The following is an 18,983-nucleotide window of genomic DNA, read 5'->3' on the forward strand; positions in this document are numbered from 1 at the left end:
GGGGCCGGGGCGGGCCTGGCACCACCTCCGCGGGCGGGGCCTCACCGGTGCGCGGCTCGTGGTTCCCAGCCTGGCATCACTCGGAGACCCCCACCTCGGCCAGGGAGCCCCCAGGAGGATGGAGACGGCTCCTTTCCCCGGAGGTCGGGGAGAGGACCCCCGCAGTCAAGAAGGGGGCTCGCAGCATCCCTTCCAAGAAACCCTAAGTCCGCTTCAACTCAAAGGGAGCCCCCAATGGCACATCCCAACAATCAAAACTAGGTAGGTGCCCCGAATCTGTCAAGGTGGGGGGTTGTTCCTCCCTCATCAGTTACACAGATTAGAGGGGAAAAGAGGAAGAATAAAAAGGTGTCTCCCTTCTCATTTCCCTTCCCTCTCGCCCAGGGTCTTTAAGCAGAGTTCACAAATGAATTTCAGAAAATTCCATAGCACCCCGGCCCTAGAATGAAAAATGATGCGCTGTGTGCATCTGGGTGGCTGGAGGGGAATCTCACCTGGCCCCAGGTTGGAAGGTGTGACTCCCTCTCCACCCCCTCTCCCCCCAGTATTTGGAAGCGTGGCTTACAGGCTAGTAGACACCAGCCAGGTGTTTGCAATCCTTCCCTCCACCCTTCCAAGCAGGCCTCAGGAGTCACCGGCCGCAATCAGGTGCTCCGTCCCAGCCCTACACCCCAACCCCGACCCTGGGCTCCCTGGGGAGCTTAGGTGTGGACTCTTCTACCCAAGACTCCAGAAAACCCAACCTCAGGTTCCCAAAGGAACCTCCTTGTCCAGTGAGATGGGGAACACCAGGCGCCCCGTATTTTTTCAGAAGTGCGCTTCTGGGCACTCCATGCACGAGAGGCTCAGAGGGGTGAGGGTCTGCCTAGGGCCACAGCCACAGGGGCTGTTTCTGACGGGCCTCCAGGCTCCCACTCTTGCCCTGACACAAGACCTCTTAGGTGCCAAAACAAGACTTAAAAAAGGAAATGCTGGGGCCCTCCCTGGTGGCGCAGCAGGTTAAAGCACTGCACAAAGAAGCTTAACCACTTCCGCTTGAGTTCGAACCCCGCCTGCCCCGGAGGAGATCCACATGGTGGAGGAGATCCACATGGCCCGCAGACCTCTCCTGACCCGCCAGCTGCTCCCCTCAGCAGTGTACTTCATGATCTGCCTGTTCTGCTCCCCACTCTGTCTCTGGTGAAGCCTCTCACCCTCCACATCTCTGGCCTGTACCCCAGTTCTGTATGAATAAATAAATCTTAAAAAAAAAAAAAAAAAAGGAAACACTGATCTTGCCTCCATCCCTGGATGGGTAGTGCTGTGGGGCCCATGGCCACCCTGACCTTCACCTTGCGCTGCTCCCACCTTACAGTCACTCAGGCCCCATCTTTGGGACTCATTCAGTCCTCCATGCCCCTCCCCTTTCCCAAGGCCGGTCCCAAGCTGCTGTCCCCTCTTCTGGGGAGCTACTTCTGCTTCAGCTCTCAACTTCCACCTCACCTCCAACCACCCTAAGTTGCCCCTCAATTTCTCGACTACAACAGCACCCTATTTCCCCTTCACTCTATTTCTGTAGTCGTCTTCTTTGTTTATTTGCTTTTCTATCTTTCTCCTTCTCCCTCCTCAGAATTATCGTTTAGCAGACCCGGAACTTGTCACACACAGATGCCCCACCACTTGGCACAGTGCAGGTGCTGAACAGCTAAAAGGAGTGGTGGGGTACGCAGAGGAGGAGATTACACTGGGCTAGTGCCTTTACCCCTTGGGCATCTTGCAAAGCTCAAGGACAAAGGTGAGGTAGGAGAGGGGTAGAGGCAGGAGAACCCCAGGCATCTTCAGGTCAGGTGACAGCCAGGCTTTTGCTGAACCAGGATCGGTTACAGTCCTAACAGGTGTCAAACACTGAGGAAGAGACCCTGGAAAAACTTCAGTTTCCTAAGCACTTCCCCAGTCTGCCCGCAGCTTATTCCTGGGTGCAGAGGTGCCAGGCGTTTCTCATCCTTTCACAGCTATCATCTCACCTAAGCCTCTGGCCCTTCCCCAAGGCAGGTATTACTGGCCCCTTTAACAGAGCCTGAAACGGAGGCTTGGGGAAGTAATGAGTTCAGGTGCAATGAAGCCACAGCTCCTGCTGCGGTTTCATTTCAGAGGTCACCCTGCTCCCCTGCTGGATGAAGCTCTGCGGACCATCCCCCTCAGACCCCAGGCGGGTCTCCTGCTCTGTGTTCCCACATAGCCCCTCCCCAAGCTTCGCTGTTGATGGGAGATCCTTGAAGGCAGGCACTGGGTGTCCAGCAGGCCGGAGGCCCACCCCAGGGCCAAAGCCAGGTTGCCCACCTCCAGCCCCCGCGGCCTGTCTGTGGAAGGATGATGAGGGCTGCTCACATATCTCAGATAGAAGTCGGCTAAGCGGTCAAGCCATTTTATTTTTTAGCACACAACACATTGGGCCCCTTCCTGAAAGGCTGCCTGGGGCCCTGCAGTGAAACTGAGCCCACCCAGGTGGGAATGACTTAGTGGCTCTTGGGTGGGTGACAGAGGCCCAGTGGGCAGGTGACACCACCAGGAGCTGGCACCCTCCTTCCCTCCCAAGGGGCAGGGGGCAGGGGCCTCCCATCCGCTGTCTGGTCTGTCCCCTCACCCATCCAGAGCCCCAGCCTGGGGAGGTATCACTTCCATTTTATGGGGCGTGGGGGGGGCAGGACAAACCAACACCTCTGTGGACCCCATCTCTCCTGAGAAGACAGGGAGCAGGGAGGATGTGCCCAGTCCCAAAGTCACCTGGGAGCCAGGATGGGGACCCGTCTCTGCCTCACCGTTAAGTGGCGGAGCTGGGTCTAGAGCCGGGTCCTGACTCCTCTCCCTTGCTCTTGCGTAAGGCGCAGCTGGGGCCTGGGCTCCGGGTGGGGCTCCAGAGTCCCAGGACGCTCAGCCCAGCCGGTAGGGCAGCCAGCACTTGTCTCCCTAATTGCCTCATTTGTGGTTGTGGGTGCCACACCCGGCCCGCAAGCTTTGGGGAAAGGGGAAGAACAACCGCTGCTTTGTGGGGAGTTCCGGCCGGGCAACTCTGGGCCCGGTGCTCCTGAGAAGGGCTGGCAGAGAGCGGGCATGGAGAAGCAGGAAGAAGCCCTCAGGCCCCCAGCGCTAGCCTGCTGAGGGTGTGGCCGTGCCCAGCTCTAGAAACCCCACTCCATGGAAATCAAAGGCACAGGGTGAACAGTGAGATATGAGATGCTCATGCATTTCTGAGGACAGGGCCTCTGGCCCGTGGCACGGGGCAGGAGCCCATTTGCCCTGGCTGCGTTCCTCACTCCCATGGTTCTCCAGGTTGGGTTGCCCAAGGCAGGGAATCTTCAAGGAATCCTGGAGCATGTTGGAGGCAGGAAAGAGCAAGCTGCCAGTGAAATTGAGAGGCGCTGGGACTCCTTGGCCACACCCTCTGAGTTGTTTTCACATTCTGTTTCTAAGCCTTGGCTCCTTAGAAAGCTTTGTGGCCAAAGGCCCAGTCAGTTTCTGCCTCTGGTGCCAGTAATTAGCTGGGATCCGTGAAATCCTTATGTCATCTAATACACATGTACACGTACTTTAGCTAAATACTTAGCAGGCACAGTGACAGTGGGTAAAAGCTCTGAATGCAAACCACAGTTCAGGTCCCTGCTGTGTGACCTTGGGTAAGCGACTCAGCCTGTCTGGGCCTCCGTTTTCTCATCTGTAAAATGGGGATTACTGTACTTCCTCCATGGACCGCTGGAAGTTGAATAGTGTCTAGAACAGCAAGGGCCCACTAAGTGTTAGTGTTACATGTAGTCACCATTACTTATATAACATGGAGCTCAAAGCCTTCAATTGACCCTCACTGTCTATAGGACAAAGTCAAAAATCCTAATGGAGTTCCCCATCCGGCCCAAACCTACCTCTCCAGACTGCCCCTCTGAATATCCCTCAGGTGTGTAGCTATCACCTTGGCCCCTGACCTATCCTTGCAGGTGTTCCACTCAATAGGAATTCATTGTCCTTGATACTTATCAGGCTCCGTACTGAAACCCAGGACTCAATGGCCCTGCAGCTGTACCCTGCTCCTGTTTTTCCTTCAACCCAGCTTCTCTCCATCTTTGGTTTGCCTCCTCCTCCATGCAGTCCTCACTACTTCATCAGACACAAAAAATTACGCTCCTTCTCTGGCGTGCCCCTCCACAGCACTTGCATTACATTTATGCCTTTGTCTCGGCAGCTTTATTTTTGGGGTGGAGAGCACCTACGGTATGGACAACAATCATCTTATGCAGTACAGAACCTGTTACTGAGATAACTGGTTTAGAGTCTATTTAGATTCTCACCAGGGCATAGGCATCTATGATTTCTTTTTTTATTTATGCACACAGATCTGGGGGAGAGGCCAGAGGTGCAGGGATGGTGAGAGGCTTCACCAGAGACAGAGTGGGGAGCAGAACAGGCAGACAGATGAAGCACACTGCTGAGGGGAGCAGCGGGCAGGTCAGGAGAGGTCTGCCGCGCCATGTGGGTCAGCTCTGGGGCAGGGATCAAACTCTCACTGAAGTGGCCGTGGCCAGCTTCCCAGTGCTATGCTTTAACCCGCTGCCTGGCATCTACGGTTTCAACAAAGAAAAAATAGTAGAATTTAGCTGCTTGATGACTCTAGTAAAACCAGGCAAGGGGCAAGAGTAAAAATATTGCCATTATTCCTGAAGATAACACATGAAATCTATTACTGTTATTATGTCATGTTACATTGCTCAATGTCTTCTACATGGAAAATTTCCACGTGACTAATTCATTTTTAAGTTTACAGCAAAGTTCCTGAATTGCTTCTTTGCTTTTTGAGAATAAGAATCACAGGAATTGGCCTGCGTTCCTTTTTCCCCTTGGCTGCCAGGAGGCTCACTGCCATTGGACACATGACTGGCCTCTATGTTCAGCTCTTCGTTGTCTACATTTCCCATTCTACTTTCTCTGTTTTTATTGAATGTGTCTTAGTTATAACCGAACATGAATACTTTGTGGAATAACACAAATAAGAAATAACCTGTGTCTAGAAGGCCCCTAATCCATTCCCCTTGAAGGCAGCTTCAAGGTATTCAACAGTGGGAGTGAGGCAATAAAGACAGACCAGACCCAACCCCAGGTTCCTTAGCTTATGTGATCTTTCCTCTCAGACCTCAGTTTCCTCACCTGTACAAAGGGGCATTGTACAAACTGCGGGGTACACAGTATCTCACCTCCAACAAAATGGCGCGCAAGGGACACTGCTATGCCCACCTCACACCTGCTTCTCAGGGTTCCTTTGCCAGTTTTCCTATCTGCTTCTTCCCTTGATATTCTGCCCAAGATATTCTGATCTTGGCCTTGGTTCAGGCAGCGTTTGGCCTTAAGCCAGCCCTGCTGCTGCTGTACTCAGGCACCAGTGATGGGCCTCCCGAGACGAAGGTTAACGTCAACCAGCAGCACTGCTCTGTCCAACACGACTTGTCAGTATCGCCCCTGCTCTTGGTAGGATGCGATGAGAATCCTACCTGCCTTTCCCTCCGCAGCCTCCCTCCTAGAACACCCATCAGTCGTGAGGGGGAAAATCAGAAATCTCACCTGAGACACACTGGACAAAATGCCTGCCTTATAATCCTCAAAACTATCAAAGTTACCAAAAACAAGGGAACACTAAGAAATTGTCAAAGTCAAGATGAACCTAAGGAACTATGACAATCAAATGCAATGGGGCATCTTGAATGGGATCCAAGAACAGAAAAAGGAAAACTCTGAAGGAAGTATAGACTTTCATTCATTCATAACAATGTATCAGTACTAGTTCATTAATTGTGACAAGTGGACCATACACTATATTAATAGTGGGGAAATTGGATGTGGGTATAAGGAACTGTGCATTGTCCCCGTAATTCAAGCAGTCTACAACTGTTCCAAAATAAAATGCTGTATTAAAAAATCACTGGCTGGCTTCTAAAACAGAAACCAGTTTTGACCCCAATACCACCCAGCACTGCCCAGTTCCCCAGGCTTTATTTCCTGAGCTTCTATGTAGCTATCACCTTGTGGAGTAAGTCCCCATTTTACAGATGGAGAGACTGAGACCAGAGAGGAGGTGGCCTGCCAGTGAGTGAGAGCAGGGCTCAAGCCCAGATCTTCCTGACCCTCTCGGGGCCTCTTCCTCTTGGTTTGCACCACCTCCCAGGGGCCTGGCTCTCTGGCCCAGCCTCTTTCAGAGACTCTGGGCTGCCCACACAGGGTGTGGGAAGCAGGGAGGGATGTAACCGTGGGTGCAGCAGGAGGAGACCCCGCTTTCTACCACCAAGGGCTCAGATGGAACTGGAGGCCTGAGCATGGAAATGGGAAGATGAACAGACATTAAGGAGGCAGGGGAGACCTAAAGTGAGAATCTGGGGGAGATGGGGAGGCCAAAGACACAGAGCATACCTAGGAGGTCAACGCTGAGAACTGCCTCCTCTGAGAAGGTGGCAGCCCCGCCAGCTGGTGACTCAATCACTCTGGTCTGGGCCAGAGTCTAGGCTGGACCCCCCCATCACTCCCCTCCCCCCACAATGTGCTGCCAGCAGGAGACTCGCCCACACATGCAGGGTTAGAAAACACTCACCCACTGGCCTGGTCTGACTCACCTACCTGGAGGCTTGGGGAGGCACTGACAGTCTTACCTACCACCAGCCTACTGCCTCAGCACCTGCGGGAGGCCAGCCCACACCCAAGTCCCAAATCCGGCCAGCAACCTCTTCCTTACTCCCTGACACAGGCCACTCACCACCTGGTCCAGCCCCATGCTCGGCTGCCACCACACCTCTCTATCCCGGTGCCTCCACCCCCCACCCTGAGCCCCTACAATCCAGCCTGGGTTAGCCCCTGGCCCTCTTGACCTCCAGCTGTAATTCCCTCCTAACCCTCAATGCCTGACCAGCTCCAAACAGGACTTTCTAAACCAACTGACCTGATCCAGGCACAGCCTTCCTTCACATGGGGGCTCCCTGGAATGGGCAGAAGAAAGCATGAGCCTTGGCCTGTCTTCGAACCCCCTTGGATCTGACCACTAGCTTCTCTCCAGCTTCACCTCACCACGCCTCCCTCACACGCTCGAGTCAGCTAGTTCCCCGGGCACGCTGACTCCTGCTTCCTGCCTGTCTACCCAGTGTCCTCTGCCTTGGAGGCCCTCTCCTCTGCTGGCTAACCACTCTGCTCAGATGCATCTTCCTCCAGGCAGCCTTCTCGGGCTCCCTGGACCCTTCCTCTGTGTTGTGCAGCAGGATCCTGCCTGGCGTTCTAGCATCTTCTCCCAGGGTGGCCACCAACATGGTGCAGCCGCGTCACCTTGATAAAGTCACCCCACCTCCTTTCTTGTGCTTTTGTTTTCTCATCTATCAAATAGAGATGGCAGAGACACCTGTTTCACAGGGTCTTCATGTCAAACAAGATGCATCCAGTTTTCAGCCCGGCGCCTGGCAGAGAAGCAGCAGTCAGCAAGTGCCAAAGAGTGTGGCGGTGGTTGAGAAAGGGCTGGCTCCTCGGGTCTTCCTGAGGATGACTGAAGACGGGAAGGGAAGGAGCAACTGGGAGGACTGGATGGGTGCCAGGCCCGGCACTGGGCCTGGTACTTGCTGGCACGCGCTATCTTGACTTGCCGGCTGCACAGCATGAACGACTCTAACACGGGCAGGGTCAGCAACCTGGCCAAGGTCATGCGTCTGCTAAATACCTGGACAGGAAACCAGGTGCATCCACCCCAAAGCTTGTGGTCTGCCATTGCAGCAGTCGGGTAACAGCCCCACCAGCTCTGTCCTTACCACTTCCGGTGTCCTCCCAGCCGGACTCAAGGGGCCAAGCTGCTCACTCTGATCTCTCAGACCTTATCAAGTTCGAGGCAGACCAGAAGTCTACAGTCCCCCCTCAGTGGTGCATGGGCTGGGAAAATCCCAAGTGTGCCTGAATAATTTGCTGATCTAATCACATGACCTAAAACTCAAGACCAAGTTAATCTGCCTCACCTAATGATGTTTATAATGGGGCTGAGCTACCCAGTAATTAGGCTCCACCAGGAAGTGGCTCTGGAAATGCCTATAATTCACGCTTGTGCTACACAGGAGGGCGAGCAGGACAAGAAAGGGGGAGGGGGAAGTGGGCGGGGCAGGAAGCTTTGGGGAGTCGTCGGATCCATGAACAGAGGTGGCCAAGGCCCTTGCATCTGTGCCAAGCCCTGTGCCAACCCAACTCGTGTGGGTGATCCAGTTTGACTTCGTGATAACCCTGTGACGTGGGCACTGTTCTCCCTCTTCTAAGGTACAGAGACAGGCTCAGAGCAGCCTGTTCACTTGTCCAAGGTCACACAGTCAGTGAACAACAGAGCCAGGGTTCACACAGGTCAACTCCTCCTGCCCATGTGATGTGTTGGGCATTGGAAGGTCTTGCTGGGAGGCAGGAGATGACCATTCTGGCCTCAGGCCTAACACTGTCCACCCAGGGTCTCAGCAAGGGAATCCGCTGGCCAGAGAACATGCCTGTGTGGCTGGATGCTGAGGGTAGGTCTGGGAGCTCCGGTCCTTGCCTCCAATGTTCTGACAAAACACCTGACCACCTGCAACTCAGCATCCTCACAGTAAAGTGGAGACAAGGGTTACCCTCAAGGGCTTGTGAGGGTTTATCATGTGGAAAATCTTTGAACACGCCTGAAGATTACTATCATTTATGGGAAAAGGAGGGGCTGAGGATGTCTCTGCCATCTCTCAGCCCATCTGTAAAGTGGGCTGATTAGAACAGTCGTTTGCAAACATGCTTTTTGGTAATCTCAAAGAATCCTGTTTTTCACATCCTAACACAGCGAGCCAAAATAAAAAGGGGCATCACAGAGCAGCCTATAGGCCTCAGTGAGCCCAAGTTCTTACTCGCAGCCCAGCTCCCAGAGAGTTCTGCAAGTGTTTGCTGCTCTAAGGTTTGGGGAGCAACAGTCAATGGTAAGTTTGCTCCCTTGTGACATCACCCCGTGAAGAGACAGCTGAGGAGTGGTGAATCTTGACCCTCAAGAGCATGTGAGTTCAAATGAGGTAGCTGGAAGTCTGGGGACTGAGCGAAAGTGAGCATCAAGCTTCTATCACCTGTGCTCCAGAGGCCAAGTCATCTCAGTTGTTATTTCTGGAAGCGGGGGGTGGGGGTGGGGTTCACTGCTTAAATAAGCATTGCCATAATTACTGTTTTTTCCAATTCAATCCTCACACCCACTTTTGAGAGTCATACTCTATCACTCATTTGACCTATGCGGGAAGCAGAGGAGGTCAGACAGGCAGAGGTCCTGGGCAGGACTGAGCAAGTGATGAATGTGGAATTCCTAGCACCAACCTGGCACACAGCAGATGGGTGAGGGCGAGGGGAAGGTGGCAGGACTAGTCAAGGAGGGCCACCTTGTGCTTACTGAGCACCTACATTGTGCCTGGCCCTCACTGCAACCCCGATGGTAGGTAATCTTGTCTCTACTTGACAGATGAGGACACTGAGGCTCAGAGACATGGCAGGACTACATCAAGGCCAGGCTGCCTCTCTAGAATATTCAGGGACCTGGAGCCAGACCTGGAGGACTTCCTTGATGTAGAGCCTGTTGGAAGGTTTGTGGTCTTGAGGTACAAGCTCAGGTTACTCAGAGTTCTGGTAGGTGGAGAGACCCAACTGACACTGGGTCTCACTCAGGAAGTAACCTGACCACAGTGGAACCTGCAGCCTGAGATGGTGCCCTCCCAAGCTCATCCCATGCCTCCTCCTCCCAGAGGACTAGTCCTGCCACCCTCCTCCCGCCCTCACCCATCTGCTGTGTGCCAGGATGGTGCTAGGAATTCCACATTCATCACTCGCTCAATCCTGCCCAGGACCTCTGCCCGTCTGACCTCCTCTGCTTCCCACATAGGTCAAATGAGTGATAAGAGTATGAGTCTCAAAAGTGGGTGTGAGGATTGAATTGGAAAAAACAGTAATTATGGCAAATGCTTATTTAGCACTTACTGCTTGCCAGTTCCTGGCGCAGTGCCTCCTAGAGATAAGGATCAGAGGGAAGGGTCTGGCCTCTCCCTGCCATTCATTCCCTTTAGACTCCTGGAGCCTCCCAGGCTGGGGACCACGTAACTCCGGATGCTGAGGAATGCAGCCAGACAGAGCAGAAAGAGACTGGAGTGGAGCCAGGAGCTCAGGTTTGGGTCCTGGGTGTGCCCTCTCAGGCCTCAGTCTCCTCTTGTTTCTCCCACCCCCCAGGTGGGAAGTGAGGATGGAAGCACAGTATTGTTTTGCTTGGTGATCCTTATCTTTCCATCTCCAACCTCCCCCAAGTGATGGGCTTGTCTGGACAAAGCACCAAGGGGTGGGGATGCCCCAGCCACCAGCTCCCCTGGCGGCAGCAGGGTGGCCTTGCCCTGGGGCATGGGCTGATTCATCTCTCCTCTCTCCTGCCATTCTCCCTGGGCCTGGGCTCTCCCCCTGCCATGTTCCTGCAGCTTCTGCCCCCACTTGCCCAGTGTTCAACACCTCCATCAAGCATCAGCCAAGCTTCCATCCGCCACCCCATCCCTGGCTGCTTTCTCAGCTCTTCCTAAAACAGGGGTTCCATGGACCTACAACCCAGGGGCCTGGTCAGGAGGGTCGCCTATGCCAGGGTGGTCCCAGTGGGTGAGGCTGAGGCTCTCTCAGGGCGTGGTCAGGGTGGCAGCACCCTTGGTGGCTGGCAGAGCTGCCCTCTAGGAGCATAGCCATCCCTGGCAGCCTGCATTCCATCCCCATTCTCCGTGGGGGGCATGTGTAGGGGTTAGGAGCGCGGACTTGGGAACCAGTCAAGGTTCAAGTCCCAGCCAAGTGCTCCCTCTAAGCTTGGGCAAGCCATTTAATCCTCTCTGTGGTTCAGCTTACTCATCTGTAAAATGGATTTGTTAATTGTGAGGATTAAATGACTTAATAACATCCAGCTCTTAAAACAGGGCCTGACACAAAGGAGCCATCAAGCACTAGCTTTTATCAATGTTCTGATTAGCCCAGGGAAGGACTCATGACAGTCACTGGCCAGTTTGGCCCAGGAGGTGGACAGCTTGGCCTGCTGTGTTAGAAATGGATTTTATATGCCAGGAGGTAGAAGATTTTACACAAAAATCAACATTTTCAGCCCCCCCCCCCCCCCGATGGCACAGCAGGTAAAGCACAGCACTAAGAAGCTAAAGCCACTTCAGCATGACTTTGATCCCAGCCCCCGAGGTGACCCACATGGCTCAGCAGACCTCTCCTGACCTGACCCACCCACCGCTCCCCTCAGCAGTGTTACTTCTTCAGTCGACCTGTTCTGTTCCCCACTCTGTCTCTGGTGAATCCTCTCACCACCCCTGCAGCTCTGGCCTCTACTCCAATTCTATATGCATAAATAAATAAAATCTTTTAAAAAATCAGCATTTTCAGCATCCCTTCAGAATGAAGGGGCTGCATCCTCATGCCCAGTCAGCTAGGGCCAAGACCAGCCGCCCCTCAGAAGCGACAGGAGTCTCCGGGGCCCTCCCCCAGCTCCATCTTGTCTTTCCTCCCGTGGCCTAGGGCCAGCTGCCACTATTTGTCATGTTGAGGCTGCTGCTTGTAACAGAGAGAAAAGAAATATTCCTTGTGCCTGTCTCAGTCAAAAGTGAGAAAAGGATGTATGTGAGGTCTGAAAACAGGAAAACTAATCTACAGTGACAGATGTCAGAACAGCAGTTGCCTGAGGATGGGGCTGACTGAAAAGAGGCAAGAGGTGGGATTGACATGTTCTAGAAATGTCCCATAGCTTGGTTCCACTGTGGTCGTTACACGTTCAGTCTGTATTTGTCAAAACTCATCAAACGGTTTGCTTCTGGCCTGTACATTTTATCACATAAGTCACACCTTTATAAGAATAAAAAAAAAAGGGGGGGTGTCCTGGTGGCGCAAAGGGTTAAAGTGCAGCACTCTGAAGCTGTCTGCAGCCACTGCAGTAGGAGTTCAATCCCCAGCCAGGGAGCGACCCACAGGGCGCAGCAGACCACTCCTGACCAGCCCACTGCTCCCCTCAGCAGTGTGTTTCAGTGGATCTGCCTTTCTGCTCCCCACTCTGTCTCTGGTAAATCCTCTTACCCCCTCACCTCTAGCCTACATCCCAGTTCTTGTATGCATAAATAAATCTTTTTGGAAAAAAGTGAAAAGCTAAAAATTTGTATCATTGATGCTGCTGCTTACGAGAGGGTCTCCCATTCCAAAGGATGCCAGAGGCTGGCATCGAGGAAGACGCCAGTGAGTCTAATACTCTGACAGTCGGGAGAGAAGACCCAGCGTGAGGTGCCTGGGGACACGGGGCAGTTCCCTTGCTCAAAGTGGAGTTTAAGCTCCCAGCCTCGGGCTGTGAATACTCGTTCTCACAGAAGTGCAGAGGCCACGATAGCCAAGTGTGCACTAGCCACAATCAGCCACTGATAAGAGAACAAGTTAAATAAAAATTGAAGATTCAATTCCTCACCTGCACCAGCCACCTTTCAGATGCTCAATCTAACCCTGGTGAGTAGACAGTTCAGATACAGAACATTCCCATTTTTCCAGAAAGTTCTACTGGACATGTGGGGTAGCAGTAGTCAGTAGGGCTGACTTCCGCCTGGGTAGCCATCCAGGGTGGGCCCTATGGTCAGCAAGTGCCTCGCCAGACACAGCAGTGTGAGCTGAGGATGGATGAAGGCAGATGCCAACAATGAGGCCAGCATTTGACTCTGGATTCTGGTCTTTGCTGGTTGGCACTGCCAGCAACCTCCCTGCTGAGCCTTGGTGTGGTCAGGAGAGACACAGGTGCAGCCTTCTCCCCTCCACCTCAGGACAGGGCACCTCAGCAGATGTCCTGAGGGACATTCAGGGACCCAGGGGTCAAGCCAAGCCCAGCAGAACTAGTTTCTGAACTCTAGGAGGGCAGAGGGGGAGGGGTGTAGGGCATTTCCTTGGGGAGAGCAGCCTTTGAAATTGGGGGGTGGGGAGCGGTGATAAAAATAAAACAGGCTGGACGAGACTCTGCGGGTTCGGAAGGGAGGGCTGCTGAGCACATGGGAAAATCTGTTACCCTCATGCCCGGTAGCGGGAATTTGAGCTGGGAAGCCATATCAGGCACCCCCAGACACGGCAGTGGCCCGGGTGGCTGGACAGGAAGCCACCTCCATCCTCAGAGTGATCCTTCTGTCCTGCAGGGCGTGGACCCCTTTGGGGAGGCAGGGCTGACAGAACCCAAACAAAGGGCTGGCCCAGGTTCACTCTCCTGGCACCCGTCCTTGTCATATCCAGCCACACGGAGCCTCTTCAAACACACCTGTTCATGCAGCAAGTATTTATTACGCACCTCCAGTGTACCAGGAAATAGGCTCTGTGCTGGACAGACATGGTAAACAAGGCCAAATCCTTGCTTTCATGGGTTTAAATTTTAGTAAGGGAGAGAAACAATAAACAGTATTGCTAAAAGGTACAATAATAACATTTAACACTTACTGAGTTTTTACTGCATACCAAGCACGGCATAAAAAGCATTAAACTGAAGCCCTCTTGCATGATTTCTTATTCAATCCATAAAGAAATCAAAATATGTACTACTGTTGACCCCATTTTAAAAGTGAAGAAACAGGCCCAGAGCGGTGACGGCCAAGCTCAACCAACTCTACGTGGCTGAGTTTGGGGTCTGAGCCCCGGCAACCTGACTGCCTGTCTCAGTCTCTGCCTCCCTGCGGAGAAGGGACTGTGTTCACAGCAACTTGGGGCTCAGAGTGAGGCTGCGTCTGCAGGAGGGCAGATCTGGGCTTAGCCGTTTGGTCACTGGGCCATTGCCCACGTCTGCCACCCCGCGGGGTTTCCCTCCTTGTGAGGCGGTTGAGGGCGTCCTGTGAGCCACTGTGTAGACAGCGCCAAACACAGCAGTCGGCAGGGAGAACAGGTCTTCTGAGAAAGGCAGCTTTTAAACATCAGCCCAGCCAGGAAGCGGGGCGCCGGAGACCTTGGCCCAGAGCTCCACAGTCACCTCTCCCCTCTGGAGCTGGGTCCCTGCTTCCAATGCAAAGAACTTGGGTTCTCAGTGCCTCTGCCCTGCCAGCCTGCCTCCCTGCCCTTCTCCAATGGGGGCAGGGTTAAAATCTCCAGCACCTGGGCTGGAAGCCAGAGCTTCTTAAAGTTACTGACCTCCTGCAGAGGGCTTAGCTGGGCCCAGCCAGAACCCATCATTCACTGTTTCTGGAAATTATCACAGCCTGCAGAGACGGCAGGGTGCCTGGCAGGAGTCTGGCCCTAGCCCTAAGCTCGGGATGGAGTGGGCCAGAAGAGCACCCTACTTCCTGAGATAATCTACAGGGCCTCCTCTCACTCCCTCCCCCATGGCCCAGGCCAGTGAGGCACCAGGTTTCTGGGCACTAAGTCTTGGCCCCAAAGGGCCATGAGACAGAATTCCATGGAAGAATTCTGGGTTGGAGCCAGGGACTCCACTCCCACTCTGCGGTTAAGAAACCCAGCAGCCAGGCAGCTTAGGTTCAATCCTGCTGTCACTTACCAGTTACAAGACATGGGAAATAACTATTTCCTCACCTATAAAGTGAAATAATAGCATCCACTCGCCTTGCTGGGCACATAGGAGGCTGTGAGATGTCTGTGTTTACAGCAGAACCTGACACAGTGAGCCAGTGGCTGAATGCCCGAGCCCCGTTCCTCAGCAGAGGCCCTTCGGCCTGCCCAGACTTCACCACCTGCCACCCCTGGCAAGCCATAAGCTTGCCCTCCGCGCCAGCTTCCTCTCCTGGCACAACCTCGACACCGCTGCTGTTCCGAGAACTCCAACATGTGGTTCAAATGCCACCTCCTCCATGATACCTGGGTCAGGACCCTCAGGCGGTACGTGACAGAAGCCCAGCCATAGCTGGGGCTTGTGGCAAAGCAAAGGTCCTGCTTGCACTGCCGAAGAGGGAGGGCAGGCCTGTGTCAGGCAGGAAGAGCTCTAGGGGGTCAGCTGGTGGTTTTCGCCCCTCCTCTGCTCCCACCCCATGTCCCTGTGTGTGACCCTGATTCTTATCTAAGTGAGACATCCTTCACCTCCAGGCAGCTGAGAGACCTCTCTTCTCTGTTGCAGTATCAAGTGCCAGGGGAGAATTCTGATTCGCCAGGCCTGGTTCCTAGGTGTTCCTGTGAGGAGGTGGGGCAAGATCCTGTGATTGGCACCCAACTAATGCCTGGGGGCGTCAGGGGAGGGCCAAGTCCCAAAGGAAGGGGCTGCTGTTATCAGGGGGGGTACCTACAGCCTGGGGTACATACAGGAGGGTACATACAGGGACACACAGTCCTGCCCTTGCCACTGCCCCTGACTCCTCAGTCCTGCAAGTTTTCCTTCTTGTGTGTTCCCAGGGGACACTGCACCACAGTCCTCCAGATCCCACCAAGCTGCCGGGTGACCTGGGGTCTGGGCGGCTGGCTGTCCCGCCTGCCGGCCACAGGAAGGCTTACAGGACTGACGCTGTGAGCTCCAGGGCTCCAGCACTCCACCCTGCCCCACTGAAACCATGTTTGATAAAGGAAAATGAAGACTCAAAAAGTAGAGAGGGTTCCAGCAACAGGTGCTGGAGAGGATGTGGAGAGAGGAGCCCACGGCCCTGGGGGTGGGCTGTTAACCTCCAGTCGCTATGGAGCCTGGACTTACCATAAGATTAAAACACGGAGACACTCTGACCCAGCTGTCCCTCTTCGGGCTCCTGCCCTGTGGGAGCCGGACACCGGGGCAAACACAGATGTCCCACGCCACTACTGGACAGGAGGACGGGCAGCAGCCCAGCGGCCCACTGACAGACTGAATCAAGGCGGCCCAGGAGGCAAGGGGAGAGGCCCAGGAGGCAAGGGGAGCGACCATACTCAACAAAGGGGAGGGAGAACCGTGTGGAGTAGAGCAAGTCAGAAGGCTGAAAACAAATACTGGACGTTTATGTGACATCAAGGCGACTGGATGACATGAAAATGTTTCCAAACACCAGTGGACATCAATAAAGGCTCTGAGGTTAAGAGAGGGGAGGCAGGAAATGGACAAGGGGGCCTGAGATAAGGGAGAACGGGAGGGAGCAGTGATTTATTTAACCCATATGAACAAAAACAAAGATGACGAACTAGTGGGGGACAAAGTGAATCGCCCCACCCCGCGGGCCCTCCCGGGGGCCCTGAAAACACCTTTCTGATCAGGAGACACCCGGCCTGTCAGGAAGGAGGAGCTGGGGCGCCAGATAGCTGGGGAGGCGGTGGGGGAGGGGGCAGGGCCCTGGCTTTGCAGTCAGCTGGACCCTGGTTCCAAACCAGCTCCTGGTGCAGCTGACTCCGTGGAGATGTTGGCGACCAGGATGGTTGTGCAGAGGACACATGGCCAAGGGGGAGCAGCAGGGCCCGGGGCCCAGGCTCCGCTTCTGAGCTGGACTCCCCGGGCCTCTCCCGCCACAGCCAGGTCAGGCCTGGGGCGCCAGCGCCTCCTCTCGCCCCACATGTTGGAATGTTCCCAAATCCGTCCACTCCTCCGTCCAGCCACGTAAAAGCCCAGCAGGCCGGCCCCCCATGCCACCCACAGCACGGGCTTCTGGGCAAGCCAGAAAGCTCTCAGCATTGCCAGCGGACATGCTGCCTTTTCAATGCTGCCACTCACATCTAGAGGGGCCGGTGGAGGCAGCGGGTAGGGGGAGGGGGGACTGGGACCCTGCAGCCTGGGCTCAAATCCCAGCTCTGCCTCCATCTGATTTGGGCAAGAGGCAAACCTCTCTGGGCCTCATTTCTTTAGCAGTAAGCAGAGTAAGCGGCCCCTCCTCACAGGGGCTGTGAGATGCACGATCCAAGCTGTAGCGCCTGTGAGCACTGGCCCGACTGCTGCTTACTGGATTGGCTCATGCATCTGTGAGGGCAGGTCTGTCGCTGTCTCCGTGCTACAGATGACAGAACTGCGGCCCATGGAGGGGCAGCGCCCTGCTGGGGTGATGGTGCAGGAGAGTGACAGAGCCAGGACTGTCTGCACTCCCCATGGAGTCCCCTCTGGCCCACATTATTCCCTCCTGGACTCTGAAATCCCATTTCAGCAGGAAATGCTTGCCCCCACCTGCCACAAAGCCAAGACCCCACAGGAGGGCAACTCCCTATCTCCAGCCCCAGCCAATCTGAGCAAGCCCCAGGGCCAGCCAGATGCTCCCGAGCTGGCGTTGCCTCAGTGACCAGGAATGTCCGCTCAACAAAGCCCACCCCAGGCTCAGCTTCCCATCTGGTCCCCATCACCCCCTCGCCACATAGTGTCATGCTGGCCTGGGGGTTGGGGGGCTGGGAGGAAATGCCTGGCGGGAGTAAGGCCCCATTCCTGCCCACAGTGGGGGGAGGGAGCGGGTGTTCTGGCTCAAGAGGACACAGGAAGCCCCATCCGAAGCCTTGGCCCAGAGGGATCCCCAGGTGCAGAGCAGCACTGGGGCTGCAGACACAGGGGAGTGGAGGGAGGGGGAAGGCAGAGGGGCTCAGAGTCCAGGGAAAAGTGTCTCCCATGCCGGCTGCGGCAAGAGCAAAGGTTTTAGAGCAGAGGCTAAGCCCCTGGAGTTCACTGCTGCATGGTCCTGGCCAAGTCACCTCCCCTCTCTGAGCTTGTTTCCTCGTCTAGAGAAGGGCCCTGCTTTGGGGGTTGTGGTGAGTATCAAAGAACTAAGACATGGAAGGGCACACAGGAACTCCTGTTCAGCCTTCTCGAGGGGGCACTGCCCAGCGTGCCGGCTGTGATGCTGGGAGCCGCTATCACTGAGCCCGGGGGTCCTGGCTCACAGAAAGGTGGCACGGGGAACCAATAGCGCGGCGTGGGTCCTGGGCGCATCGCGACGCTGATGCGAATGATGCCAATAATTAACACTGCCAGCGGCAGTGACAGCAAAACCACTTCCCGTGCCAGTGTGAAACACAACACTTTCCCTGTGTTCTCTGAATTAACCATTAGAGCAGCCCCATGCAGGACTTGTGGACAGAGACCAGAGAGGTTAAGTAGCCAGGCCAAGGTCACACAGTTGTCCAGAGATACCTTTGAAACCCAGGTCTGCCTACAATTAGGCAACACAGGATCCTGCGGCATGAAGGGGGGAGTTGTGGGCCTGGTGCCTGCCTGGGACTTCACACAGCGGCATTCCCAAACCCCCTCCTGGGCCCCTGAACTCCTGCAGTCATCCTGGCTTCAGCTCAGCCCAGCTCAGAAGCCAATTTGCAATTGCACAATTAACAATTAGGAACAACTTTTCTTCTCTACCAGGGGAAAGAACAGCACAAACCCTGGTGACAGGGACACAGCAGGGCATCTGCCAGAACCCAGAGGTCTCTCCCCAGCCCCGGCAGGCTGCGGAGGCCCCTTTCCCAACCCAGGCCAGCCAGGAAATGAGGACCTAGGGAGCCCCTCAGCGCTATCTCTGGTCTTCCTTTCTCATCCAGTCCTACCTCTACCCCCTGCCCAAGCAGGAAGATTTCCTGACTGCCCCAACCCAGGGCTTTTGCATTTTCTCTTTAATTCAGTCAGCACCTGGCCTGCCCTGTCCTCACAGGACGGGGCTGCTAACAAACTGCAAGCAACTTTTTGCTTTTTGTTGTTAGCACTACAATGATAACCCTCTCAGCATCAAGTCTAGTAGAAAACAGTTACTTGACCCATAGTCTACTTCTTGGCTTGGAGAACTCCTATTCACCCTTCAGAACCCAGCTCAAATGTCATCTCCCCCATGAAGTCCTCTTCCATGTCCCAAGCTACACATCTGTGTGCACCTGTTGTAATATGTATGGATTGCTAGTAGAATCTTCCCCCTGCTGCAACTATAATTAATAACAACTATCCTGGGATTGTTACGGTCCGTTCTAAGTCTAAGTCTGCAAGAGAGTCAACATCTCCATATTTCACGATCCGGTGGGGAAAATGCTCAGAGAGTCTGAGAGCCTTAAAGCCACACAGCTCACAAGTGGCAGAC

At 54.6% G+C, this 18,983-nt stretch overlaps 1 protein-coding gene across 1 annotated transcript in view; it reads right to left on the reverse strand.

The window, feature by feature from the left end:
* The window catches only part of ECE1 (endothelin converting enzyme 1), a 71,228-nt gene that overhangs the window by 44,195 nt on the left and 8,050 nt on the right, over positions 1–18,983 (reverse strand). The gene's annotated exons all lie outside the window — the stretch shown is intronic.

This window comes from Condylura cristata, unplaced genomic scaffold (assembly GCF_000260355.1).
Source record: "Condylura cristata isolate star-nosed mole 26May11 unplaced genomic scaffold, ConCri1.0 scaffold00008, whole genome shotgun sequence".
In the NCBI taxonomy this organism is placed as follows: domain Eukaryota; kingdom Metazoa; phylum Chordata; class Mammalia; order Eulipotyphla; family Talpidae; genus Condylura; species Condylura cristata.